Source organism: Pocillopora damicornis, chromosome 3 (genome assembly GCF_964200805.1).
Source record: "Pocillopora damicornis chromosome 3, jaPocDami1.2, whole genome shotgun sequence".
NCBI lineage: Eukaryota > Metazoa > Cnidaria > Anthozoa > Scleractinia > Pocilloporidae > Pocillopora > Pocillopora damicornis.
Genome location: NC_142672.1, coordinates 20,645,602 through 20,672,851, shown reverse-complemented (window position 1 = coordinate 20,672,851; position 27,250 = coordinate 20,645,602). Strand labels below are relative to the sequence as shown.

Below are 27,250 nucleotides of genomic sequence, written 5' to 3'. Positions count from 1 at the left end.
GGTTCATCGTAAATGCACATAAACTGAATGTTTGAACCCAGAATGCGTAAAGCTTGAGGGAGGTGGGGGGGGAGTAGGGAGATAAAGGGGGAGGGTAGAAGGGTTGGAAAAACATATTAATAAGTTACTGACAGTTTCAAAACAATTTTGCACCCTTGTGCATCATTAAGACTGAGTTGATGTTGCATTTCTGTTATGTGCCATCAAACCACTCATAATTTCTCATTTACGCTCTGAACCTTCCAGTGTTAATCTCCAATATCCTAACAGTTTGGAGTGGTTTGATGCGGTTTCATTTACTGAAACGTTCTAACCGAACTCCATTGACACAGAGAGACTAAAGTTCAGTGGTGGGACATTCTTAACAATAATTATTTGCAAGGAAAGAAAATCGTATCGGTTGAAGGGGTACTCTCCAATAAGGGGTTGTTTTTTTATACGAAGGAGTGCTACGGCTCTATGTCTTTTTTATTAAACCAAATTGAAGGTAACACATTTAATGTAAGGGTAATGATGCCAAATGTTTTGACTTTCTGCACGGTTTAGGGTATTTATTAGAGTATTCCAACTGACATGAAACTGAAATTTGAGAGGCATGAACGTTATTAACAAATTAACTTAAGACTCGCAGTTCTTTCGTCTCCTGCGGCGGAATGTAATCGAATGCTACCCTGATTTCTCGACTAAGCCTGATATAGTCAATAGTGAAAACAACACCTCCAAGATAAGGGGGGTTTTCAACGAATTACAGCGGCGTAACGTATTATTTTTTCTTGAGCAAACATTGGAAGGGGTAGTTAATCGAGTAAGTAGTAGAAAATGCAAATTGTGATAGCTTGAGTTCGCATATATTTCTATTTCGCCGCCGCGCACATGACATCACTCTGTGTGCCCGGTCGAGTGTGGGAGGTAAAATCAAGCAGAAAGTAGGTGAACGGAAACGGTGGTTTTTGCTGCATATTTCTTGGCTTGGCTCACGCCGTTTTTTACATTCCTGCTCCTACGCTCGTTCCCACTAACGGAGCGAGGGAGCCTTATACACAAGGTAAGTTTTATTTTCCGGGCTAAGAAATGCCATTTCCCGCGTTTTACAAGGAAGGCTTTCGTAAAACGAAACAGGGTAACAGATAGGACAAGACAAAAACCTTTATGTGTGTCTAGTTTAATGGCAGACGCAGAATCACTATTTCATCTAAATCCCTAGGAATATGAATTCTACAATCCATAAGTTTAGATAATTATTGTAAAAAGAAAATGTTTTGTACAAGCTTACGCGATCATCAGACAGATCTTAATGAAGAGTATACCTCACTCAGTTTAAATACATACAGTAGTTAGTCAATTAGTAAGTCTATTGTAACCTGGTGTCGATGTTCACCAGGGAGTATTTGTTCTCATGGCGGCATTTAGAAATTAATTCAGTTCTTTTGTTAAGGTTGCTTGTTTTGTCGGCTTTAATAATGAAGAGTTTTTCAGTTAGGCAAAGGTTGCATCGTTTGGAAATATTGTTGTAGGCGGTTTCTGAAGAGATGATAGACCAGCTTATTTTGTAGTTTTCACAGTTATCCTTGAGTTTCCAGATGTGCTTTGCTAATTCGGTGCGGTTAGCGTATTTCTTGTTACGGAATGATAGTTTATGTTACTTATATCGTTGTTTGAATGTTCTTTCTGTTAGTCCGATGTAGTTTTTTTCCTGTGTCGTCTTTGCCTGTGGTCACGTTGGCTTTGTACATTACACTGGTAAGGATTTTCTTGTTGCGGTTGTTGATGATGCTTCCCATGTTCGGCATGCAGCTGTAGCTGACTTTCACGTTGTTCTTGTTAAAGACGGGGTACAGATTGTGGTTTGGTGGGAAGTGTTTCTTGATTAGGTTGTGGAAGGTTTTCGCAACGTTGGTTCGGACTTTTTTGCAGTAGGGGGTTAACCAGATGATGTTTCATTTTCTATTTCTTTTCGTGGGTGTGGTTGTGTTTTCTTGTAGTAGGGAAGGTTTGCGTTGAATCCACTTGATCTGAGGGCTTTCTTAATCTATATTGATCTAGAAAGATTGAAGATTGCGAGTTAGTTTTCTTACAGCTGTGCCGCTGTCTTGGCGATCTTGTTCCGCTTATTGTTGATTATTTGTAATGGGGGAAGTAAGAGAAGTTCTTCCTCCCGCTGGTTTTGAGAGATCTCTCCAAGATCACTGAGAGCAGATATGTATTTCAGGTTAACGCGTTATTCGCAATAAGATATGCCAACACAGCTTCACAGTTGTAACAAAACTAACTCACAATGTTATTCAAAATCATTCTCATTAGTTTTCAAAGTAACTGCTACGGACAGTGTTTTCATAAACTTAAAGTTAAAATTAAAAATCAGTTTTAAGTTCAGTACATGTGTTTCAGGTTAGCACGTTATGCTGAAAAAGATTGCTATGACAACTATACAGCTGTAGCAAAACCAACTCACAATCTACTTCAAAATTATTCTTGTTAGTTTTTCAAAGTAACTGCTATGAACAGTTATTTCTTAGCTACCCTGAATTTGAAAGTTCTATGAGGGCAATGTGTAAGGGAAAGAAAATGTACACTACTGTGTAACCCAGCTGTTCCAAACTTTCTTTGTAAAGTAACAGACAGTTACCTGATTTTGATCGATAACTTTAGATATTGATTGAAAAACTAGCCATCTTTCATGTTGTTTTTTTGGATCATAATTCTCTCACAGAAATTCCTAAGCTCTTGAAATACTTTCTTTTGAACAAAACACATATTTCTAGATGATACATGTATTTGGGGTGCATTCTCGCACTGCTTCATAATCCTGATAAGCATGGAAAGAATGACAAACTTTTCAGTAACAAAGGGTAAGCAATCAATTTGTCCCGTAAAAGTCACTTTTATCCTTGACTAAATGAAATCAAATTAATGTTACACCATTTCATTTTTTTAAACACATAGGCCAGTGGAGGAAATGTTAGCAATCAGGTTATGTCTTGTTTGCTAATGTAGGTCAAGTGAGGAGTTGTGTTAGAGTTTGTAGTGATACTGAAATACTGAAATGTTAGAATATCACTTTATCTCTCCAGATTATATTTTGAAGGTGGCAGCTAAGGACTGCCTATCTTGAGGCTTCAACAAAGACCTTTGTTTAAGATTGAGTACTTGTATATGGTGGACCATCAGCAACGATGGGAGAAGGACACTTGTGACAAAGTTAAAACGCACATAGCAGATAATAAACGGAAAAGAAAAACATCCTGAGCAAAAACGTCACTTGAAAGAGATATTTTATTGTTACTTGGCCCGCTTCCACAGTTCCTAATGGTCTAGTTTGATATTGAGATTTTTTTACTTATCAAGTTAAGTTTCTTTCACATGTTTATGGTGAAGGATGGATTTAAATTAGTAAAGTAGAGAGTAAACTCGCAGTTGTAAAGTAAAACAATTGTGAAACTTTATTAAGATCCAGATTATTTTTATTAAAACACAGTTAAGCTCATATCAAATTTCTATTCTCTGGCTTCACCAAGTCACCCAGCTAGGCAATTTTTACACAAACTGCAAAAAAACTAGTGCCATTTCTGAAATGACATTTTGTCCAAAGGTAACTTTAGGACGTAACTGACTTAATATTATAACAGGAATAGGTCATTAAGGCCATGGCCACCTGCAGTAAGCTTAGATTTTGAGTTGACAGATCGACTATTACCAGTAATATTACTGGTAATTTCTTAAATTCTTTAATTAAGACCAAGAGCTGACTGGGAGCATGAGAGAGAAGTACAGGGAAAGAGAATTCTGCTCTCCCTTCCCCACAAAAGCAAATTAATCCATTCTGTGTTTGATTCAAGTTTATATTGTCTGCCTATATGTGATTCTTAAATGTGGTCAACCTTTATACCTAGGTATATGAAGATGTCTCCTTATTGTCCTTGGTGGCCCCAGTAATTACCCAAAAAGGCACCAGAGTGAGGAAGGCAATTGGACCAGCAGAACGGTTAAGTTTATCTCTACACGACTTAGCCTATGGTGATAGCCAACATTCTAACCCTTCTGGCTATAGAGTAGGGAGGTCAACGGCTTCAAAGATCATTCGAGAAACATGTGAAGCTCTCTGGACTGTTTTGCATGAGGAATACTTGAAACCTCCCAACTCGGACAAAGAATGGAAGGAAATTGCAAACGAATTTCAAAGGTTGTGAAATTTCCCACATTGTGGTGGGGCTATTGACAGAAAGCATGTGGCAATACAGCGTCCTTAAAGAGTGGCTCGTTGTACCACAATTATAAAGGCTTTTTTAGTATATTCTTGCTTGCAGTATGTGATACTCACTATTCATTTACCTAAGTGGATGTTGGGAATTATGGTAGCAATAACGATTGTGGCGTTCAATCACACTCAACCATGGGACAAGCTTTGGAAACTGAGCAACTGAATCTTCACACTACGGAAGCACCTGAAGGTTGGAGAGATCATCCTTTTCCATATTTCTTAGTTGGCGACGAAGCACTTGCTCTAAAGCAACGGATGCAAAGACCATGTTCTGTAGGGGAGCTGCCTGAAGTCAGAAGAATTTTCAATCACCGGCTATCTCGTGCAAGAAGAGTGATTGAAAATGCATTTGGCATTCTTGCAGCAAGATGGCGTATATTTCACCGACCTATCCGAGAAAGTGTCGGAACTGTTTAATCCATTACACAGGCTGCTGTGTGCCTCCACAATTATCTTAGACAAACAAACAATGCATGTTATTGTCCTGTTGGATTTATTGATAACTTATCAATAAATCCAACAGGACATCGCGTAGAATGCCTATTGTTCTCGGGACATTTACTTGCAGTAGCGAAAAAAATTATAGATCCGTAATATTAGCGGCGAAAGATATTCTGGAGAGCTTTGATTGTTCAAAGATTACGCGCTCATTCCTACTCAGGGAATAATGCCTAAGCTCATTAACTTGTCAAGGCGGAGCTACGAAACAATAGCTTAGAAAGTTATTGTTTATGCTATTGTTAGAAGAATATCACACATTACGTGCGTGTGTTACAACCTGGAAGAGCATTCGATTTTGAAACCTTCGTTACATATCCATCTATTTCTTCATCTTACTCAATAAACAGTTTGGTTCTATCACTACACGTTTAGGATTTGATTTTCATTGGAACTAGACCCTGTGAGCAGGGTAACTGGGATACCTGGATGGTATTGGATCCTTGGGATCAAATGTAGTGATATTACGGGTGTCGGAATTGTATACTGAAATAGTGAGCTCAAGTCTGGCCAAGGGCATACACCTATTTCAGAAAAGGTTGTCATCAGGTGATAAGTGACAGGTCATTTCAAGACGGAAAGGAATCATGGGTCTTTTACTAATTGATAACCTAATTGTTATTTTCTGGCCGACAGCCAATTGATAGGGTTTCTCAAAGAGCTGCTTTTCACAATTACCAATAGATGTATGATGCATATGCTATTCTGATGAGTAGCACAGTCACATAGCCATTTGCTGTAACATAGTTCAAAAATAACTATTTTTTTATTTTTTCACTTTTTATCTTTTTTGACTTTAATTTTGATCAAAATGTACATTGTAATCAATATCTGTAAATATTTTTATTATTTTGCATTAATGACACTAATTTTGGTATAACCCACAATCCCTTGTGGGTGTGGCACATTTTTGGTTTTTCATAAAATCTTAAGAAAATCAATGTAAAAATGGAAAAAAAGAGGTTTTGTAATTATTAGTTCACATTGAAGCAATTATTTCCTCGTTTTCTTTTAAAGGGAGTTTGTAAATAGACTTTCGTCCTCTCTTTCTGACTGGTAGGTCACCGCAAATGTGACGGACAGTAGCAGCATGTACAAACGCTTTCCATTTTTCGTCAATTGTGAAGGTCATGTCATGAATGTTCTCCCTTATGTAAAAGTGCCCCTTAAGAACTCAGTCTCCTCTGTAATAATGACACTGATAGTCATCTGTGACATTACTGTCAAGTTCTTCAACTCCATCAGAAGTGACCTGAAGGAGAAAGAAGTCATAGACAGGATCATCTTCAGCGGCTATCGCAACTGTACTTCCCTTGCTGGCCTGGTCAGCTATGTAGGAAGCAGTATCATGGTCTAAAATTGGTGCTTCAGTTGCCTGTCGAGTGGTTGCCACATCACCCTCTCTGGTTAGCTCCACCGGCTTCCATTTATCAAGCCATGCCTTGTTAGTGCAGTTCTCCTCATCATTCACAATGCAACTGATGCAGTAACATGAGCGGTGTCGCACAAACACCTTTCCCTGCTGAGGGGTGGTTTTCACGCAATGCAGTTTTCTGATTCCTTTTAATTCTGTGAATTTGCGTCCAGCTCTATTCCTGACAACAGATCCCTCCCCAGAAGATGGTACAAAATGGAAGATCCTGCGCTTTAGCTGAACTGACTTTGTTCTTGCTGAGAAGCTTGATGGTGCTGGCTGGGAAAGTGCTGGACTAAGAAGTCGTGCATGCTTCGAGCACTGGTGATGGTAGCTGTTCTTCTGAGGACAGCTTGGCTGACTTTTTGCTTAACGTGAGAACCTGCAGCATCCTGTTCTTCCTTGGCATGTGAGGTCTCGAAGTAGTTTCTCTGGATGGGAAAGCCAAAGTCAGCGAGTGAACATGAAAGATCACCAATGCTAGTGTTGGAAAGATCTGCCCCTGCAAACTCTGTATGGACTCCCCTGTTATTGTCTGTGTAAACGAACCATGTGCTTTCAAAGAGAAGCTGCGAAGGAGCGGATTTCGTGGAAGTTTTGGTGGTGTTTTTCGCCATATTCCTTCGTCACTTTCCTTCGTTACGGTTCATGAACACGGCAGCAATGGCGGAAAGTGTTTCCGCGTCGACCAAACGTAAATTTCTAGCGTTAGATCTAACGAAATGGGTTGAAACGTTCTGTAAATTTAGCTTAATACAAGCCCATTCCAGGAGAGGTGAGCTTGTTTACTCAACTTAACAAGAATCGCGTCTGACAACGGATCTACTGGTGGATATGTGATGGAATTAAGCTCAATATGGCCGTTACGAAATGTGTTTCCGCGCGTTTTATTTTGATCTGGAAAACATTCTACTTGACGATTCAACTTCAGCGTTGGTTTGTAAATATTATGATGTATGCCCATTACATTTTTGTTATTAGTTTGTTGCTTACACAGTCGAAATTATCATTATTGCCAGTTTTGCACACTATGGTTGTTTTAATAGTTGCGAGCGTTACATTGTTCAGTGATAAAAACAGACGTTTATAACTTGCGTTAGAATACACCATTCTTGTTGCAAATCATACTGCCTGTTGCTTTTGTCATAAACTACTAACGGCCAAAAAATAGTGGCCCCATGTGCGTTCTATATTGAGATATTTAGTTTTTTTCTTCCGTCTGATACATTTCATGTTACGCGTTACACCCAGAAATTCACGCATTTTCAGGAAATATTTATTTTTTACAATTTTCACTTTGTCGCAAACCTTGTTTTCTTTACACCAAAATGAAGTAGGATAACTAAGCTTATATTGTGGAAAGTGTGAGATTTAGAGGTTAAACCTTCCCGAAGATATTCGTTAGCAAAGGCACTTGAGTCCAAAATGGCGGCGTGACTGTGCTACACATCTCTGTGATTATCATCAAGGATGTGACAATAAAAAGACAAAAGGTTTTTATGTACTATTGTTTGATGTTTTTTAGGGTAAAGTGTGTCATATTGGGAGTGATACTGGTTGAGCAATGTGCCATTGAAGTCATTTAAGAAGATGATATATGCATAGCAGTATGATGTTTTTGAATGGTAAGTAATATTAGTAGCTTTCAGAGCCGGTGTAATTTGGAAAGTACATTATGTAATTGCAAATTATATTGTCAGCGAAAATTCTAGGTACTGTCTTGATTTTTATGGCAGCTGAAAGCTGGAGAGAAAAATAAATTAGTCCCAAGGACATCAGTAGAAGGAGAGGGGAGGGAGTGGGACAATGAAAATTGTACCTGGTTAAGGTCATTGTTTTGATGAATTGTGTTCCCCCTTGAACTGGGGTCCAGTTTTTAAGTTAAGTCACTTTGATTGATTATCTGGTCAATTGTGGAAATATAGCTACAAAATGATGCTTACTCAAGAAACTTAAATAGCAGGACCATAAACTGATAGGTGATTGCATAATTCTACAATATGCGTTGATCACACAAAGAATCATTTATTTTCAAATTGTGGTTGAATAGAGCAGGCAAGAGGGTCAGGGATTTTACAGGTTTTAATTGATGATTAATGAATTTCTTATGTAAGTTAATTAAACCCTTTACACCTTAACATCTGTATGCATACTGTCCATATAGTTATTTTTACATTTTTTAACCCTTTACACCCTAACATGAATATGCATATTCTCCATACATTCTCTATACACTTGTTAAGGTTCTGGAAAGGAGAATTTGTTTAACAATCTTGAGGTTCTTTAGTTGTTGATAATTTCCCTTATTCTCATGGTGTTAATGTTTTATTCAGGGGTGGTCTTGTATGGAGAAATTAGATACCAGTCACTGTTACAGGTTAAAGGGTAAGGTGTTGAAAAGGAGAATTTCTCTAATAATCAAAAGCTTGTTGAATTTGTGATCATTTCCTTTATTCGTGTGATTAAACGTTTGATTCAAGTGTGATAGTGTTAGAAGAAATTAGATGGTTATTAGTGTTATGGGTATAAGGGTTAAGTCAGTTTGTTTGTAGTGAACGGTTTATCCAGTGAGACACTTTTTCTTTTTCCTTTTTAACTCGTGAATTGCGCGCATGCGCAAGAGCGAGTTATAGGTACGATGTGGGGAATGGCATTCGCTCGCTCGCTCGCTCGATTGGTCGATTCCTGTAAACTTTTTTTAGATTTTAGGCTTTTGAGTGCATTTGATAGTTTTTGGCGAGCAATAAAAAGACGAAATGGCGACCTTTGTTGCTAAGAATAGTGGTGGGGTGAAAAAGAAGCCAATTATAATCTTTAAAGAGTTTTTTTTTTAACGTTTTAGTTTCAACAAGCGGCGCCAGCGACTGGCAGGCATGCAAGGATTCACACTGAAATAACAGAACAACCTTCGTTTTTCATAAAATTGTAATTTACAATCCTTGAACTTGAAAACAATCCGAAGATTCATTGAAAATATCACTTACTGCGAAGCGCTCGGAGTTTACAGATGTACAAAAGCTTTTTCTGTTATAGCGTGAGATTGAGGACAAAATTGATCACTACGTTTCGTCGCGTGTGTTTTTCCTGTGTGAAGCAACAAAAGATGCCGGCGACTGACGAAATAACAAGTTAACACGAAAATCAAATAACACCTAAACAAACAGTTTTAGCTACCGATTTTCAGTGAATTTTAAAAGAACAATTTTCTTTTAAGTTTCAAGACAATTTGAAGATTCAACATACATACAACGTACTAAAATGCGAAAGTTACACACCACAAAATTGGTAAATAGGCCTGAAATGAAATTCTATCTTGTTATTGATTATACGTTGCCTAGCACGTGACTTAAATCTACCCAGGCGGAGATCCAAAATGACGGTGGCAGGCTTAGCTTAGTTATATCACTCAAAACTCGTTCCCGTTTGTCTCTTTTGATAAAGAGGGAATCGTTAATGTTTTCTTTAAGACAGTATTGCCTTGATTTTCTAATATTTACAACGAAAGACAGTAAATCTCACTTTTCACCCACATTTACTTCCAACCTTTTCTCTTAAACCAGAAACAAAAATGATAGACGTTTAAAACACATGACATCATCCACCTTGTCAAATGTAATAGCATGATCATTTCAATGGTAATGCCTTCTTATCCTAACGTTACTTTGTTTCTTTGCTACATTAGCGAACACTGAACTACTGCTCGTACTCTAGATATGACAATCAACCACAAAATTCCCTAAACCAGATAACATTAAACATAATCTAAAAAATCATGTGTCAATTCACGAGTTTGCTCACAGAGCACTTTGATTGTTTTAGGGATAGTGGAGAATGTTGATTGAGCACAGGTTAGAAGTATCAGTTCAAGCCTCCTGATGTTTTCTAGACAACATGAAAATAATGGATGAGAGGATTTGTAATATCTCAGGGTTAAATATTTATGAACTTGTATGATGTGAAGGTGTACTGGAAGTAAACATGTACAGGATATTAAAAACACGTTAAAAGTAATTGGAAGTGACTTGACAGTAATTAATGGTCACATCAAGACAGCTTTTTTAGTGACATGAAAATGGATGATAATTGAGTTAAAACTATTCAAAGATCATGACATTGACCTGCTGTGAAAAAAAGAAATCACTTTTTGTCCAAGATATGCATTAGTTAAGAGTTGATATGAATATGAAAAATTAATTAAAAGAGTCACCAATTATTTTAAGATGACTATGTTTTAATTAATGACGCATATAATGATAAAGTCAAACAGTAAGGGAATATTAGTTTTTGCAACAGTGTTAATAATTTCAATATACTATTGATAAAGATTACTAAGAGTACTCGGCAACAGTATGATACTGTGAATAGATGTATGTTTGATTGTTTTAAACGTTATTAAACTTTTGATGGTAATGAAGTGATTTTATTTGAATTACAATATAATTTAGTACAACATGCATGGAACTATAAAAAATGGTGTTAATGCGTTTTTTTCAGGATTAGGAGCGGACGCTGAGCTGAGCGGACGCATATTTCTCGCTCTGTGTTATTTCATTCTATTAAGTTTCCCTAATTATGACTGGTAAAGAAAACCAACTAAAAAAAGAAAATCAGCAGTTAAGGAATGAAATTGAAGATCTCAAGAAGCAACTGGATAAATTGACTGAGGAAATTGGACATCGACGTGAAGAAATCAATCATGATGCTGGCATCGAACATGGCGGCGACACTGTGGGCAAAGAACGATCAGTTGAGTTTGTTTCAGCTCAATGCGATGATTTTGAAGCGTTTAAAAAGGACGCATCGAAAGAACTTGTGAGAGATTATTCAGCGTTAATTGATTTCCGGTTGATTTTTTGCGATAAGTGACAGATGATTGAACAATAGGATCATATTATATATTTAAATGAGAGAGACCAGAGCGAAGGACAGAGAACGGTGAGAGAGAGCGGGAGATTAAGTTGATTTTATAAAATAAAACGTGAAGTTTCGGAACATAGCAGATTCTTTAGTCTCATTTCCGACACAGCTGAAGCGTTTAAGCTCAAGGCTAAATGTAATTTCAGATGCTTGCGATAGAATCTCGCAGTCAATTGATGGCTTCGAAATGTACAGCTACCAATTTAACATCAAAGTTATCGGTCTACCGTTGCTGGCAGCGAAAGAGACGACCGAGCAGACAGCTAACCTGTGTCTTCAACTATTTCATCAGATGGGAGTGAAAGATGTTTCGATAAATGACATTGACATTGCCCACCGAGTTCCATCAAGGAATCCCTCGAATCGACCAGACGCAGCAGTTTGTAAATTTGTTAGAAGGATGGTAAAGGAAAAAATCATGGCGTCTAGGAAGACAATAAGGAACATAACAGCACAGCAACTAGGATTTTCTTCAGAGATTGATGTGAGTCACCTCAATATTTACGATCATCTGACACCTCGTCTACAAACCCTTCTGTATGAGGCAAAGAAGTTCAAAGAAGCCAACAGCTTCAAATTCTGCTGGGCGAAAAATGGTTCCGTATTTCTCAGGAAATCAGAGAATTCACCAATCCGCAAATTTGCAAATATGGAGGACCTAAACGCATTTACCCAAGGATAGAGATAGGTAACGCAGTGACAATATTATTGTTTGTTTTTAATATCTCACCTATGATATGATTTCAAACGCGCTTTAGATGCAAAAGCGAACCAGAAGATACAAAGAACAGGACCGAAATAGAAAACTCTTTCTTAAAGAACTTCCATATTATAACTTCACTGGCAACTTAACTCTCTATCACGGGCAATTTAACAACTCTCTGATCCAAAATCAGCTACCAACTAAGAGACAACTCGAAAACCCAAATGGTTTGCATGATCTTGATCTTTTCAGACTAAACTCAAATCTTGATGACAGTTTAAATACCAACAAATCAAGATCAACAAATCTACAGCCGTTATTATTCTCCGTATAATTTTAATAAAAACCTAAATACCCAAATAAGAGACGTGATGGAAACGAGCTTTTCGATTTTTCATAACAATATCATCAGTTCAAATCACAATCTCGAAAAACTCCAAACCAACTACTTATCAGAAATGGATTTTCAGTTTGATATTATTGGACTTGCAGAAACGAAAATAACTAAAACGACTGGTAATATTAGCTTTGAAAGTCCAGGTTACACTTTTGAATACGTAGCCACACCATTGGCGTCAGGAGGCGTCGCGCTTTTTATCAATGAAGACCTTAATTACACAGTGCTTGAAAGGGTCTCTTGCGAGGCGTTTCAAGCATTGTGGATAGAGATTTCCCATGAGAAACAAAAAAATGTCATATGTGGAATAATTTATCGTCAACACAACTCCCCAGATCAATTCATTGAATATTTTAATGATACAATCGAAAAGCTGGCTTCCACTGGGAAAACACTTTATTTAAGGGGTGACTTTAACCTATGTCTTTTAAAGACGGAAACATCTTCATATAGTCAGGATTTCCTACTGGCCCTACAGAGTTTTTATCTTCTTCCAACTATTGACAAACCAACACGCGTACGTAATAACTCAGCCTCTCTTATTGATAATATTTTCGTTAATAATCCTGATCAAGTTCTAATTAGTGGAAACATTATTACCGATGTCTCTGATCATTTTTCTCAATTTTGTATTTTGAAATCTAAGCGAGACAAACCTGTCAAGAAAACAATTAAAAAACGCGACTTCTCCCAATTCTCCTCTGCGATCGACTGGGATGTCCGCGATCGACTGGGATGTTATTATTGTCTCAAAAACAAATAATATTGATGAACTATTCTCATCTTTCTACAGAAAATTAAATTCAGTCGTGAATAACCATGCGCCTGTTAAAATTTTATCCAAACGTAAAATTAAACAACTTGCAAAACCGTGGATAACAAAAGGAATAAGGACATCAATAAAAATAAAGAACAAGCTATATGTAAATGGAATACACAGCAAATATAAATATTATAGAAATAAAATTACAAACCTTATTCGTTTGAGTAAAAAACGTTATTACTATGATTTCTTTGAGAAAAATACAAATAATATGAAAAAGACGTGGAAAGTAATGAATGAATTAATAAATAACCAAAGGACAAAAAGCAGAGTGTTAACGAAGCTGAAAGACCCAAGCAATAACAATCAAATAACACAAAATCCTTCCAGATTACCAAATATTCTAAATAAGCATTTTGCAAATGTTGGTAATTTACTAGCAAGTAAATTGCCAAAGAAAGATAACTTTATGAGTTATCTTGGTAAATTGAAATCACCTGATTCTTCCTTCTTTTTCAAACCCATTACACCAGAAGAAGTTAAACAGGAAATATTATCCCTACCAAATAATAAATCCTGTGGCTTATACTCCTGCCCTACACAACTGCTTAAATCTTCTTGCAATATCATATCTCCAGTTCTTTCTCATATTTTCAATTTATCTGTTAACCTTGGTGTCTATCCTTCAAAACTTAAGATTTCTAAAATAACGCCAATATATAAAAGTGACGACGAGACCGACCCTTCAAACTATCGACCAATATCTCTTTTGTCTAATTTTAATAGGATTTTTGAAAAACTTTTGTACTACCGGATGAAGGAATTTATTGACAAAAACAACCTATTGTACTCCTCACAGTAGGGCTTTCGCAAGTCACATTCCACAGAGCATGCAGTACTTGATATTGTCGAAGATATACTACGTAATATGGATAAACGGTACTTCTCATGCGGTGTCTTCATTGACCTGAAAAAGGCATTTGATACGGTCAATCATGAAATATTACTCGATAAATTGAACTTTTACGGTTTCCGTGGATTGATAAATGACTGGTTTCAATCATATTTAAAAAATAGAACACAAACAATTCAGATTGGAGAGCACTTATCAACAAAACTTATCTCCCCCTGTGGTGTCCCCCAGGGATCAGTCCTTGGACCTCTCCTATTTTTACTTTACATAAATGACATTCACCTTTGTTCTGATAAACTAAAATTTTATCTCTTTGCGGATGATACTAATATACTTTATGCTGATAAGAATCTTAAGGCGATCGAGTAAACGGTTAATGTAGAGTTGAATAACGTACATGACTGGTTAACTACGAATAGGTTGACATTGAATACAAAAAATCAAATTTCTTTATTTTTCGTCCTCGTCAGAAAAAAATGCATTTTCCTCCACAAATAGGTATTTTAGATTGTGAGACAAACCGAAGAGTTAGTTTAGAGCAAAAAAGTTATATCAAATATCTAGGCGTTTCAATTGATCAAAATTTGTCATGGAAAAACCATGTTGACTCTGTTATCGTAAAAATAAGTAAAACAATAGGGATGATTGCAAAGCTGAGGTACTTCGTTCCCTCTACTGTCCTTGTAAATATTTACAATTCATTAATTCTACCTTATATAACTTATGGACTCCTTGCCTGGGGCAATGCGTCAAATGCTTATTTAAACAAGATTTTAGTTCTTCAAAAGCGAGTTTTGCGCTTAATCTATTTCACCGATCGAAGAGAGCATGCCATCCCTTTATTTGCCAAAGCAAAAATTCTGCCTGTTACGTTCCTATATTATGAAGCCGTAAGTAAACTTATGTTTGACGTGCACAACCAGAGGGCTCCCATTAATGTTTGAGAAACTATTTACTAAAACATCTCATATTCATACCTACAATACTCGATCATCCAAATCGCAGCTCTTTAGTACAAAGTACTCTAGACTTAACCTACAAAAAAAGGCTTTCTCGCGTGTTGGTGTCAAAATTTGGAATAAGATACCGAAAGAATTCAAAACGTTATCAAAACATTCCTTTAATAAACAAATAAAAACGTCTTTATTTCAGATACTAGATAATGAAGATTCTTATTTTGATGTTGAAAAGATCTCCTCTAAACTTAAGGACTGCATAATTAAAACAAATTGATCCGATTGCTTTCAGTACTAATTTATTTGCTTCTATACTTTATTGAACAACTATTGATGTATTTACCAGTTATGCTTCTCTCTATAATTTAACAATATCTAACTATTTAGTTTTTAATTTTCTTTATATATTGTAAATAATGTTTGTTGATGATTGACCCGCCTCGAAAAGCAAATTTGCTATCTGCGGGTCAACATTATTTAAATTATTTTGTAAGAAAAAGAAAAATAAAGTGTGTGTGTAAAGTGTGTTGAAGTTGTCTATTAGATTGACTGGAGTTTAAAGTTTCACAGATGAAATAATAATACTGCAAAAATTTGTTCATAAAGATGTTAAAAAAGAATTGTGTTATTTCGTTCGACGCCAGGAACGCTTTTGTGTGAAAGGAATCCGATTTCAGAGCTTGAAGTTCATGTTCGACTTGGTAACTAGTCGTATCCATTTCAAGGAGTCCCGTAAGTTCACTAGCTTTGGTTTGTAATTATCCGATCGACCCAAATGAGCTAGTACAGATTAGAATTGTGAGCCACGCCATCATTCAGTTGTTGTAAAATGCTTTCAAAGGTGAGAGAAAGGAGAGGGCACTTTGGAACCTTTTTGCTAATTGTGTGTTGCTTGTATTTCAGAACCCTTACGCCATTATAGTATATTTTGTGGCCAATTATAAACCCAGCAGTGTTGGGCAATTGTCATTGTCGCAATGTCCAGTCAGTCGATTTCTTTATATGCCGTTAGAGAAAGTCTATTGAAAATGCATGTCCACTATGTGATAAAGTTTTGAAAATAAAGTTCCACTCAGCGGCATGTCGTGAGTACCATATTACGAAGAAGTACTCCTCCCGCCCGGTATTCAATTGTGTTGCGGGTGGGCAAAATAATGCATTTTTAAACTAGATCGAGCGCAGTTAATTAATGCATGATTGTTAGTAGTTGTTTAGAGCAAAAGACCAAATCTTTAATTTGAAAAAAATCGAATGAAGATGTCACACATCTACATATCGTATTAACTTTTTACATTGTAAGGTCAGTATGCATAGTCTCCATACTGTTGTCAGTAGTAGAATTTGTCTAACAATCAAGAGTTAATGAAGATTTAGATATATGAAAATTCACATATTTGCACTGCGGTGGAAAGATGAAATTAGAAGATCCTCGCAGCTAAGAACACTACTGAAACTAGTAGTCCTACTTACAACTACTAGTTTCAGTAGTGTTCTTAGCTGCGAGGATCTTCTAATTTCAATCAAGAGTTAGTTGGTGATGATTTCTTTTATTCTCGTAACCTTTATGTGTGATTCAAGGGTGATATTGTAAGGAGCAATTACACGATAGTCAGTCTTAGGGGTTAAAGGGTTGAAGTGGTCTTCTTGGTCCGTGCGTAACAACCTTATTGCTGATAGTTAGGCCATAAACCTGAAAAAAAGAATCAAGGTTCTGTAACTTACAGAAAAGGACAGAAAAAGATTTTAAAAGAAATTTGTAACATGTCTGGTATCAAATTAAAGAAAAAGGTCTCCAGTCAAACAAAGTTACTGTAAAATACGATATGTCAAATAGACCAATTATAACGCACGCATTGTACAGGAGTTGTATCGAGGCGTGAGAGATAAAAGACAACTGATTGAAATTTTAGATAAGTCAGAAAAAAAAATTTTATTTTTCATGATTATTGGTAGGTTACAGAAAAGGTGAATGTTTTTTGTAGGGAATATTTGCACGGATCTTTTTTCATTTTCCCAGTACGTAAATTGGAATTGTGGACTGGTGTTTAAAATGAAAGAAGATTAGACGAGTCGTGTTTGTTGATGAATTACGATTTTCTTGTTGTAACTCGAAGAAAAAAAAACAGAGAAAAACTCTGTTTAATTTTTTCCAGTAGTTGTCTGGTGCACGCCCTTCTGTTGTATAAGAGGAGGTTCAATTTCAGTTGAAACGAAATTTCAACATCAAGTGGCCATTTGATGAAACGCTCATAAACTGACTTTCGTCGGGTCGGTTTGGAAGATGTCTGGGTAGAGGTCATGACTAGTGGACCGCGGGAACTGCACACTGATATGTGTTTAAAATTCTTTCAATGCTTTTCCCGTTCCTCTTGTATTAATTTTCCAAAAGTTTTATGGTTAGTTTTTTACGAATCAAACAATGTCTCCTGATCTGTTCACTCGGAAAGTAATTTTATGATGGGCATATTTCACACGAGTAGAATAGCAAAAATTAATACCAGTCGCGTTGGATAGGGAAGTCTTCCGATTATATTGCAAAAGTGTTTCTGAGTACAATTAGATGGAAACTTGTAACAAAGTAGAATTCACTGTTTGATTAAATAAAACGATTTACGAAATATTGTGCTCTTATTTTAACTCGTGAATTGCGCGCATGCTCGCTCGCTCGCTCGATTGGTCGATTCCTGTAAACTTTTTTTCGATTTTAAGCTTTTGAGTGCATTTGATAGTTTTTGGCGAGCAATAAACAAACGAAATGGCGACCTTTGTTGGTAAGAATAGTGGTGGGGTGAAAAAGAAGCCAAAATGATAGTAATTTTTTTTCGTTTTAGTTTCAACAAGCGGCGCCAGCGACTGGCAGGCATGCAAGGATTCACATTGAAATAACAGAACAACCTTCGTTTTTCATAAAATTGTAATTTACAATCCTTGAACTTGAAAACAATCCGAAGATTTATTGAAAATATCACTTACTGCGAAGCAGTCGGAGTTTACAGATGTTTAAAAGCTTTTTCGGTTATGGGGTGAGGTTGAGGACAAAATCGATCATTACGTTTCGTATCGCGTGTTTTTCCGGTGTGAAGCAACATGAGATGCCGGCGACTGACGAAATTACAAGTTATCTCGAAAATCAAATAACACCTAAACAAACAATTTTAGCTACCGATTTTCAGTGAATTTTTAAAAGAACAATTTTCTTTTAAGTGTCATGACAATTTGAAGATTCAAAATAAATATTACGTTCAAAAATGCGAAAGTTATACACCAAAAAATTGATAAATAGGCCTGAAATGAAGTTCTATCTTGTTCTTGATTATACGTTGCGTAGCACGTGACTAAAATCTACCCAGGCGGAGATCCAAAATGACGGTGGCAGTCGTGGCTTAATTATATCACTCAAAACTCGTTGCCGTCTGTCTCATTTGCTAAAGAGAGAATCGTTAATGTTTTCATTAAGAAAGTATTGCCTTGGTTTTCTAATATTTACAATGATAGACAGTTAATTTCACTTTTCACCCACATTTACTTCCAACCTTTTCTTTTGAACCAGAAACAGAATCGATATACGTTTAAAACACATGACATCGTCCACCCTTGTCAAATGTAATAACATGATCATTTCAATTGTAATGCCTTCTTATCCCAACGTTACTTTGTTTTTTTGCTGCGAACACTGAACTACTGCTCGTACTCTAGATATGACAATCAACGACAAAATTCCCTAAACCAGATATCAATAAAACATAGTCCAAAAAATCATGTATCAATTAACGAGTTTGCTCGCAGAGCACTTTTATCTTTTATTTTAATCAGCCCTCGTCAATTATTGAGCTGAAGACAACCAATAGAAATCATTTTTATTTTTAATGTCAATTAATATATGTATTGACCAATGAATAAGAAGGAAAGAATGGGTCAACTTCATCTGATTGGTGCAAAAACATTATAAATGCTGTACCCAGAAACGTGTATGCTCCGCCTTCACCCATATTCTTTTGGACCATTGACCGGAGTATATTGGTGGAAAAAGTGATTAGCGAGAATGGGTAAGCTATGATAACTTAAACACAATTTATCGTAAGTACAAATAATTTTGTGAATAACGAAGCTAGATGTTCCTAGTACAAAATTAATGCCTAATAACGTATCTTTTGGTGAAAAGGAGAAGGTGACAAAAACTGCGCAATTTGTTTTAACAGCAAATACCTTTCAATCTGTTCACGATATACCCTTCCAAATAAAGAATATAGCTAAAATCATAATTCCCTTAAAAACATTGCAGTTGTCGAATTTATTGTTGTCATATTTTGTTAACGAATAATCTTTTTATAAGGAATCGAGTTGTTGCGTCACTGGTAAAGGTGTGCATTTGTTGTTTACTCTTAGAATTCAGAGTTAAATCAGAGCCGGAAAACAAGGAAGGTAAGATCACTTTCTTTGTCGAATTTCCTTTTCTCTTCTTACGTGATACAAAACGAGTAACAACACAAATTCATGAAGAAAAAAAAAACTATATTTTAAGATTGGCGAACGTGTGAGTATAACTGCCTTTATTTCCCTTTGAGAATGTAAAAGTTTTCAGAGATTTGGACGCTATTTGCTCTTCGTATTTTCTGCGTGTCTATTTCACTAGTTTAGCCAATAGTTCCATCTCGCAACTTGGTTAAAATCGTTGCTATCACACCTCGACTTGAACAACATTTAAGAACAGAACACGTTCGTGAAATGTCTCTGCATCGGCACTAGTCATTTAAGTGATGAGTACTGCAAGCGGCGAGAAAAGCGAGCTAAAGAAGTTCTAAACGACAAACTCGAAGCATTTTTAGATCACAAAGGTACTGCGTTCTAAACGTTATAAAAATACACTGAAAGTAACAACCTGTACCTAAGTACGCACATTCAGAAGGATCACGTACGAAAAGCCACAGCGGAGAATTGAGTGTTTATAGTTGTAAGGTGTGAGATAGAGTACGCACGTAAACAATGGGAACAATAATAACACTACGCGGAAAAACCTTTGATTTTACAGTTTCCATTTGTTTGTATTTATCGTGGAGATACAAGCTCAAACCAAAGCAGAAAACATTGCCATTTTTAGGAAACTTTCTGTCGAAGTTCAACAAGGAAATGTTGCATTAACAGGTTTGAATTTAAGCCTGAAGTGGGACATGTGTAACATGCCAGCGAACTTGGAAACGAATCCTTGAAGTAAGCTGTCGAGATGAATTTAAACCAGCTTTTACTGAACTATGCTTGAAAGAGTAGTACTCATTTTTCAGACATTTCATTTACCTTGAAGTGCATTAAACCGGTTGGTTCACATCAACGACGGTCCGGTCGTTTTTCAACCAAAACCATTCACCCGGAATTCCAAAACGTTCCTCAAACGCGCGAGGACAGCGGCAAATGAGAGCGCATGCTTCTAACACCAGAAGCAGAGAGCAAGAGCACCAAGCAGTCGTGCGACACTTTATCCCACCGATTTCAATGACAGTTTGCCAGGTTAAAGGATCTACCCCAAAACTCAAACAGACAAACTGGTTTGTGTTTTGGTTATTTCCAGGGAGAGATAGACCACCCTCCGGTTTCTCTTGGTTTTCACAAAAAAAAATCACTTCAAAACAAGTAAAACGTGTAGAGTTGTCACTGTGATGGTATTTAAGCCCTTACTCTGATGCTCTGACGCAAGTATAACTCAATTAGATTGACGGCTTGTCAGTGAGCAAAAGCAAATAGATTACTCAGTTTATTTTTAGACTTTTTGATAAATCCAAATATTTGATAACCTTGGAGTTAAATAGCTCCCCTTGCCAGACAGTTACAACACCAATTTTAAGTCGCCTTTATAATCTATCATTTCATCTGTGAAAACCATCTAAAAAATATCTTGGGGGTCTGCCGTATTTTTGTCTCGAATGCCTTTTAAAATCTGCTGCTGTGACAAGGTTCCCTGAAGTACACCTGTCACGCAATTCTGGGTCTAGGCGGTTGCTTGGCCAATTAATCCAGCATTTTATAGTTCGCTATACAACATCATTAATCAACAAAGTTAAAAGTGTGAAAAACTGCGAGATTTTTTATAGGAGTAAAAAACTTCACGTGCAAAAACGAGATGTGTGTAGGCAAATGTTCATGGAAAGTCGTAACGCTTCTTTCTTCTGTGGTTTGTTACTTTGGAGATTTGCCAAAATCAGCAAATATGGCTTTCGTACGGCAGAAAACATTAATTAGTCAACGATCTGATAGTCTTGACTTTCATATATTCTAAATCATATATTCTAAATCGTAGATCTGATAGTCTGTTGTCCTTATCTCCCATTTTTGGTGATTTAAAGTTACAAGCAACGTGTTGGTCGACATAGCACCTTTCGTGTGTGACATCTTCCGCTTTTACAGACGAGGAATTCTGCGCTGTCGCTCGAGGAGAAATATCGGTAGCTCTGTTAAATTATAAAACTGTTCCGCAAATAAAAGTAAGTGTTTTATGTAAGAGAGTGTTTTTATCAGTGCGTTTTCGCCCTGAAGAAGGGCTAACAGTCGAAACGTCAGTCTTAAAACTCTTTGCGGTGGCCAATTTACGTCTATCAACTCAGTTGTTAATAGTTAATCACCCTGTTATATTTTCCCATCGACGCAACATCACAGTTTCTTTTGGAAGTTATCCCATTAATAAAATAGTGTTGTCGTTGTCACTTACCGCCATCAAACATCTCCATGCAAAAGTCCGCCAAAGTAACGCCTTTGTCGTGACCCGAACATTTTTTACAGAAATCATTCGAGCGCGTTGGTCATGGTGTCTGCTAGATGACAATTTCAGAATATTCTGCAGATCTCTGTTTGTATTTCTTTTCTTGGATAGTACACTGTCTTTTTTTATCACATGTTAATCTACGTCAGTCGATAAAAGTGTCGTCGGCGTTGACTGCGAGACCTAAAGAGTGAGCCAGCAATATTTTGACCAGTAGGCTTCCTCTTAAATAAAAATATTCGAAGACAAAACCACTTGATTTCGAGGGTAATGAGAATAACTTGAACGAAAAGCGAGATGCAAAGAGTTGTATTTTTCGAAACCTAATAACAGCTGCACCCCTATCCTGCAGTCTTAGTCCTTATCTCGAGCCTTGTTTGGTCAGTTTCAACCTCTGAAGCTCAATCATCAATGTCTTCATCGTTACTCGTACTTACAGAGGGGGACCTCCTCAATACTTTGTGAAAGATTTCTAGTCTGATGACCTTAGTAAGGCCCTGAGGTGCACCAAAGTGTGCCAGTGAGTCTACGTCATAAACTTATCGCAGTTGCAAAGTCAGTATCTGCGTATCCCTTGCAATCATATGATACAAAGTTCATGACAGTCAGTACTCACCAGTTAGGAAAATTGATTTTCAGAGAAGCGTCCTTCTTCCTTAAACATCAGTTGACAAAAAGACAACAGTTACAGTACGCGTTCTATTAGGTTGACAGTCACCTTGCCACTAGGAAGACCCTCCACCACCTTTGATTTCTTCTGCCATCTTCAGATTTAGGTCTCTCTCAATTTAACGTCTCCAATTTTCATGAGAACGATACTGGCAATTACGATCACCAAGGTCTGCATCTCGTACCAACTTGTGCACGATATTTGAACCACATCGTGAAATCGCGGCCCTAGTAATCTCCAAAACGGCCAATTGTAGCTATAATAAGCTGCTTCTCGGACAAAACGCACATTTGGAACACATTGCTGTGTCTTAAATGTTCTTCTATGCCGTACACCCACGGATTTAAAGGTGTGAAGTAGTTTGCCCTCTTGGGCAGCGCAAGAAAAATAACATTGGGTTTTACAATTAGTTCCAAAGGAACAAGAGAGCTGTGTCATCTTGACTTTTAGAATAAATTGAGGGATTTCTAGACGCTTGGTCAATTGTACAGCATCAGCATGAGGACGCAATACAACTGATACACGTACAGTACATGGGAAGGGTAATGTCCGTTGCGCTGTTGTGAGAGGGAGGATTTTAAAATTCCGTTTAGAATTTATTCTTTCTTTTTTTTTTTTTTTTTTTCGCGTGCAAACCAAGGGAAGACAAAGTTTCTAAAACACTTAACAAGAATATCATGGGACTAAATGGGGATGTTATCTCACCGGTCGACTTGCCAAGCTAAATAACCTCGCCCTTGAGTGAATTAATAGGGAAACGCGTATTTTTCACTGCTATACGGTAATAAGTACGGTATAAAGCCATTGATTACGACAGCGTAAGCCTAATTTTACTGCGAGCTAGATCTATGTGACTTGACCTCAAGGGCAATTTTTTTTTACGGAACAAACTTAAATGACGATCACTGTAAGAACTGAGAAAGTAAAAACTTTCATTTATCTCCCATCCGTTTCGTCTCAAAATGGCGGAATTCATCAAGGAATTCTACAAGAACGGTAAATAAGGTTTCTTAACTACAACTACGACCTACAACTGAACCTGTTTTAAGCAGTCTTTTTGTTTATCCTCTATCTGACACAAGACACCAAAAAATTTCAAACACTGCAATCAACAATTCATAATATAATTGGTGCATTTCAACTACTTAGAAAACCCAATATTTTCTTAGAGTAAATTGTATGTAAACATATATTGTCTACTTATCAATTCATCAGTAATGAATTACATGATATGTGACAAATCTGTAAGCTAATGATTTCACTAACAACCTAGTTGTATGTTTTGTTTTATTTTATTTTTTCTTTTCAGAACATCGAGCTGTTACAAATGTAGATTTAATAGTCAGTAACCAGAACAACTCAACAGCTAATAACATCGCACGTAAGTACATATATACATCTCAAACAAATTACAAAGTTCAACCTACTGCTGAACCTGTTTTAAGCAGTTTTTTTGTTTGTCCTCTATCTGACACAAGACACCAAAAAATTGCAAACACTGCAATCAACAATCCATAATATAATTGGGGATCACTATTTGTTTCTGGGCAACCGAGCTCGAAATAGGTGACTCGAGCTCGAAAGCCTATCCGAGCTCGAGTCACAACTCAACTAGAAGGATCCTGAGCAACCGAGCTCGATATAAGTGACTCGAGCTCGAAAGCCTACCCGAGCTCGAGTCACAACCTTTGTAATCGAGCTCGAATCAAATCGAGCTCGAATCAAATCGAGCTCGATTTGGTAATCGCGCTCGAATCAAATCGAGTTCGCGTCCGACCGAGCTGAATAATATTTGTTCCCGGGCAACTGAGCTCGATATATATTTTTCTGGCAGGGGGAGGGGGGGGGGGAAGTGCGGATCATGCTCGATATAAGACTATCATGGGGAAGAGATAATATTAAAAACTATGGTGAAGAGAAAAATTTTTAAAAATATTTGGTTTTTCCTGTTTCAAAGCTAGCGAGGACATGATTTCCAGCCGTGTGCCTAATATGGGGGTGGGGGGGTGGGGAAAGGAATAAGGGGGAGGGGAAAAGGAATAAGGGGGGGTGGTGGAGGCGGGTAGAGGGAAGGGGGGGTTTGAAATGATGACTTCTTGAATTGAAAAGGATTTCTGTATGTCTATAGCTTGCGTGACTGAATGTTTTTTTTCGTTCAAGGAAGATTTATGCGGCCGAGCTTTAGTTTATTCCTTTACATTCTCTCCGTTACTTCGCCGCTCATTCGCGCGGTTCTGTCACCCAAAACTTCCACCAGAGTGTAAGTTATGCAAGCGTCGTCATCCCCATATCCTTAGTTTGTTTTTCATGGTCAGGAAGCCAATAGATCTGCTCAGAGACAAAGCTTTACATTCAGTTAAAAAAAAGGTTACATAGCTTAGGCCAGACTGATATGTCTCCATGTGATTTCTCTTTTCCCAGAGTATAAATAGGTAGAGATCTGGGATCACTCAAGGTTTCTGGTAAACCAGACCAAAAACTCTCGATCTAAAACGACCACGATATCTCGTTTTGCCACTCTGCGACAAACGAGGCTCGATTACGCAATCGAGCCTCGATTACGCAATCGAGCCTCGATTACGCAATCGAGCATCGATTTTCCAATCGAGCCTCCATTTTTCAATCGAGCCTCCATTTTCCAATCGAGCCTCCATTTTCCAATCGAGCCTCCATTTTGGATCACTCACGGTTTCTGGGAAACCACTCGATTTTAAATCGTCACGATTTATAAGTCACTCGATAAACGATTTTCAACGAGACTCGTTTGTTCGAGAGAATCGAAACGAGTCAAAGCGAGGCTCGTTTCACGAAACGAGACTCGTTTGACACAAAGAGACTCATTTGACGAAACGAGACTCATTTGACGAAACGAGACTCGTTTGAAGAAACGAGACTCGTTTGACGAAACGAGATTCGTTCGGCAAACGTCGGCTCTCGGCGCATGCGTAGATGTCTAATTTTTTTTCCCAAGGTTGTTGTAGGGAAGGTTAGCGCTTAGATATTCGTACAATACGTTAAGGTAAGTTCTATTTTCTATGTCTTGGTATGGTAAACGGGTAGGGAAGGCCTTAACCAATATTATTATTGGCTGGTAGCATATATTTCAGCACATAGAAAAAAGCATTGAATATGTGTATCGAATAAAGTTCAAAGCTTCCAGGCCCAATACTAAAGTTACTTCATTCCTCCACAACGAGGGATGGCAGAAATTATAACCATCTCAAAGATATAAATTTTGAAAAATAAAGGTCAAATGTTCCTGAAACTTTATGTGTCAATGCAAGGAATATTTTATCATACTGTGCTGTTTTAGTTTTTTTTTTCTTGAATGAAGACTGTATTTATAGGATATTCGATCTTAAAGACATGAATGATAATTTCTTTCTTAAAATGAGTTTTTCCTCGTAAGCCATCTTTTTATCTCAGGGATATAATCAAAATAAATACAAATTAAAATGAGAAATCTAACTTCGCTACAAAAAAATGTTCTTACATGTTAATGTTTCAGAAAATTTTCTAGATTATTACAGAGATGAGATTGCTTCGGTTGGTCTTGGATCACCAATCTTTCTATCACGACGCAGAAAAAAGGATAGTTTTAGAAAGAGAGCTTTGATTTATAAAATGATTTTGTTAGAGTTTTTAAGAAACAAATAATGAGGGGAATATATTTGGTTAATGACCATGATGACCAAAACAAAAATTGTTATTATCTGTAGCATATTTATTATAGCTCAATGATCTCTTTGCCTCTGGAAAATGTTGTCAAATATACCAAACAACTAATACATGTTGGAAAACTTGATATCATTTATTCTCATCATATTTACAAAGAAAACTTTATGACAGGAATGAAAAGAAAACTTAAGGCTAAGTACAAGGCACTGCACAGTCACTAAAGGCTAATTGTTGCTCTCATTTACAACTTCTACTCTTTCACTAGTTTCTTTGTTGCCTTCTTGCAGAGATGCAATATTTTTTCTTCTTTCTTCTCTTCCATGTCTTCTTCTTTTTCTTCTTTTCTAGTTCTGTGGGTATAGTAAGAAGAAATTGTTGTGGTGAGTTGTTTATAGGGTTTTGCTATTGGTCATCTGGGAGTGGAATTTCCCATTTTGGAATGCTTTGAGCAAATTAGAAAGCTGAAGAAATTCACTAGCCACGACACTTAATAAATTGTGTTTGTCAAATCGTACCCTCACTTAAAGTCTTGTTCTCCTCAACCTTACCTCTGTGCTCTCCCTTGTCCTTGTCATCTTTAAAGGTAAAGAAAAAGGCCTTGATTTTTTTAATGTTGCAGTTCACAGGCAAATTTCCTTTATGCTTATGAGTCTAAAAAAATATAACTTTATAGGGGGTTTCTTGTTACTTTATTTCAAGTTTGCTATATTTAGAAGTGCAGAAACAAACTTGGCAAAGAAAGAATTTGTCCTAATGCTTCGTTTCATCTTGCAAGTATAGCATCTCCTAAACAAAGGGTGAGACAAGATGAGACGACCGTTTTAAACATTTGCCGGGATTCGTTAATATCCAAGCTGTCTCGGGAAAAAAAAAGGAAAACGAAATGGAAAATGAAGAAGTGACAAGGGAATCATACATCCTTTCGAACTACACTTAATTTACATTTTATCAATTGAAAACGGGGCGGCAACCGTAGCCCACCTGCGCGGTGCCTGTCGTTGACGAGGAACAAATTTCGATCAGATGATCACTAAAGCGCTTATGTTGAGGCTGTTTTGGTTTTCGTTTCGTTTTGTTTCTTTTGTGTGTGTTTGTTTTATTTTCCTAAATCAAACATATCAAGTTGGAGATTAAATAAGATTGATTTTAACTGACCATAATTATGGTTATATTGCTGAGCTTCTTAGTCGCATTTTAGAGGATAATGTTCTCTCGCGTTAAAGTCTCCATCTACTTCGTCAAAATTAATCTTTTACCGGAATACTACAAAACGAAGACTAAAATATTTGAGGCCTCAACACTTGATCTATAATTACTTTCATGCGAAATCTAGTA

The 27,250-nt window shown here is 36.9% G+C and overlaps 1 protein-coding gene and 2 long non-coding RNA genes across 3 annotated transcripts in view; 2 read left to right on the top strand and 1 right to left on the bottom strand.

Moving 5' to 3' along the window:
- Nucleotides 1–1,946: 1,946 nt before the first annotated feature.
- Nucleotides 1,947–23,758, bottom strand: LOC113680182 (uncharacterized). Its single transcript, XR_016185368.1, has 2 exons — nucleotides 21,517–23,758; nucleotides 1,947–2,039 (listed from the first exon to the last, which is right to left on the bottom strand). It is a non-coding gene; the product is annotated as an uncharacterized LOC113680182 (long non-coding RNA).
- Nucleotides 2,034–10,577, top strand: LOC149048784 (uncharacterized). The gene is made up of 2 exons (XR_016185367.1): nucleotides 2,034–7,795; nucleotides 9,990–10,577. It is a non-coding gene; the product is annotated as an uncharacterized LOC149048784 (long non-coding RNA).
- The window catches only part of LOC149048779 (uncharacterized), a 37,652-nt gene continuing 29,664 nt past the window's right edge, over nucleotides 19,263–27,250 (top strand). Inside the window, exons 1-2 of the mRNA XM_089202153.1 lie at nucleotides 19,263–19,353; nucleotides 23,547–23,618. The gene's annotated coding sequence lies outside the window, so the exon portion shown is untranslated. The remainder of the gene's footprint in view (nucleotides 19,354–23,546; nucleotides 23,619–27,250) is intronic.